We start from the raw sequence: 3,021 nt of genomic DNA, 5'->3' as shown, positions 1-3,021 counted from the left end.
AAAAAAAAAAAAAAAAAAAAAAAAACTAATAAATAGAAAATTCGAAGAAAAAGAGTTGAATTAAAGCTAATAAATTGACATTTTCTTAATTATTTATACCCAATCAAATTACAAGACAAGGGTCGCTCTCTAATTAAAAATTGGTAACTTTTCCCTAATTATAAGATGATGCTGTACTGCATATAATCTATATACACACCCACCTGATGAAGACGTTTTATTCAAATCATTAATTAATTATTAAAGAAAAAAACAATTAGGACAATCATTTTGTTAGGATCTTGTATGCGTCAAAGGATAAGAATTGGGTTCCTTGTAATATAGCATTAATTAAAGGGGGAGGCTAATTTATTCAACCAAAGTATTCATACCTTGTTCGGATCAAAATTAGTTCTCCAAGATCGTTAACATCTTTATAGTCGGATTTGGTGACATCCCACATCGATTGAGGAGGAGAATGAAACACCCTTTATAAGAGTGTAGAAACCTCTCCCTAAGAGACACGTTTTAAAAATCTTGAGGAAAAGCTTGAAAGAGAAAACTTAAAGAAGACAATATCTACTAGCAAGGGGGTCTGGGCTTAAGATCTTACATCTCCATAGCTTCATTAGACTTAACATTCTTGCTTAATTTATGCCCTATAAGAAAATGAAATGAAAAGAAATATACTCAGGATGTAGCCCTAAAAAAGGACTTAAACTATACTCGTACATAAAGCTCGTGATAATGACATATACACGAAGGCATGATTTGTAGGTAAAAATATGAAAAACATTGTGTCTAGACGATAATTTACCTATTCCCAAATTGTGCCATGTGTTTATGTAAGTCAGTTTCGAAGTCAAAACACATCATATGGTTTTTGGTATAGTGATGTTAGTCCTATTTCAACACATTATCGATTATCAACTATGGTGTCTATGTAGGTCATTCCGGTAAAACCAAATACTACTACGATGAAAAAATTTCGAAAACACTTCTAATTACATGTTTTCTTCCATTCAACAAATATACACTAAGAATCAAACTATTGAATTTCGATAGTAATTCTTGTATTATTCACTAAATTAGGTGAGGTTGGAATTGAAAAAAAAAAAAACTAACTAGATATCATGTAACCGTTCAAACCCACGGTTAATAGATATTTTCCTCTTTAGGTTTTCCGTTCCGAACTTTCTCTTAAGGTCTTAAAACGTATCTACTACGAAAAAGTTTCTACATCCTTATAAAAAAATTGTTTAGTTCGTCTTTCTAAACGATGTGGGATCTCACAATTCACCCTTTTTTAGAGTCAGCATCCTCGCGAACACTCGTTTCTCCATAATATCCCAAAAGGATATTAAGATTTTCAATTGTGATAAAATAGAAGGGAGGGAGCAATTTGACGCAAGTTGAGAAAGAGGCACAATAACCACTCATTTAGCCAAGGGACAACCCGCCCATGGGCTACTTACTTGCCTATCATTGCTTAACAACTCAATACCATTATCAAATATAAATAAACCTCACACCATTCTAAACAAAGTTTCCATTGTGGTAATCATCCAATATCAAACCACATATTAACATATTCTTCCTTTCATTAGTTAGGTAAAGCATTAACAAAAAAGAAAAAAAAAACAATGCATAATCCATACTCAATTTTCAATTTCATGCCAAATGGATTCTTCAACTTTAAAACACGTTTAATATCTAATATAAACACTTAAACTATTCGATATACCCATTAATTTATATATTTTTCTAACTCAAGTCCACTAACGGTAGATACCATTCTGTTTAGACTTTTCCTCCGAATTTTCCTCACAGTTTTAAAATGCATAGGCTAAGAGAGATTTCTATACTCTTCGAGAGATGTAGAATCTCACCCGAGTAAAATATAATATAAGGATAGATTCGGAGGGAAAGAAAGCGATTTATGGATGTTTGTTGTTTCACTCAAGTGCAAGGCACTGAAAACGTGAATAAAAGGACGATAAACAAGTACTGAAGAAAGACAGAAAAATGCGTGTTAAATTAATGGCTATCAAAATTTATTAATGCCCACCACAATTGGAAGCTTATATATACATATATATATATATATATGTATAGGGCCACATGGGTTCCACTAAGGTAACCCACAATCTTCCAATTCATTACTTAAAACCTCTATAAACCCTTTCAACATTAGATCCTCAAACCTTACACCCATTAACAATTACATTCACGACCACTGATCTCTTTCTAATGGCGTTGTGGCTCACCTGCCTCGCCGCCGGTTGCCGCACCGCCGTGGCTTGCGCTATAATCGCTGCTGCCACTGTGTATGGCCCAGCTTCTCTCCGACAGCAAGTCACTTTCCCCGCATTCTCTTATGTCACTGCCATCCTGATTGTGACGAATGCCACTCTCGGCGACGCCATCCGTGGCTGCTGGCTGGCTCTCTACGCTACTTTGCAGACTGTCTGTCCAGCCATGGCTGTGTTTTGGCTCATCGGACCGACCAAATTCTCTTACGAAACGATCGCTTTGACCGTGGCGTTGGCTTCCGTTGTGGTGTTGCTGCCTAGCTCCACCCATGTGTTGGCCAAGCGGATTGCTTTGGGTCAGATTGTGATTATTTATGTTGTGGGTTTTATTGGCGGCGTTCACACTCAGCCTCTCATGCACCCTGTTCATGTCGCCGCCACCACCGCCATGGGCGTCGCCGCCAGTGTCCTCGCCACCCTTCTCCCCTTTCCTCGCCTTGCTTCTCTTGAGGTAATTATTTAGTTTACCGCTACTCTTTTATGGTAACTTCTTAATTGTTCTGTTTTTTACCCTTTGCATGTGTTCACATTTGGATAAATAATCTGTCATATTTTTACCCTTATAATTAATTTAACAAAAATTCCTTCATTTTATAATTTATATATATATATATATGTAAGTTCGTACGTAGAAAATGATTGTATTAATACATTTAGATGTTACTCAAAAAAAGAAAAAATAAATAATTAAATAAAGTATGTAGAATAGTTGTAAAAAGAATAAAAGATA

Source organism: Cucurbita pepo, unplaced genomic scaffold (assembly GCF_002806865.2).
Source record: "Cucurbita pepo subsp. pepo cultivar mu-cu-16 unplaced genomic scaffold, ASM280686v2 Cp4.1_scaffold001015, whole genome shotgun sequence".
Taxonomy (NCBI): Eukaryota; Viridiplantae; Streptophyta; class Magnoliopsida; order Cucurbitales; family Cucurbitaceae; genus Cucurbita; species Cucurbita pepo.
Note: the sequence above shows the minus strand (reverse complement) of the source record.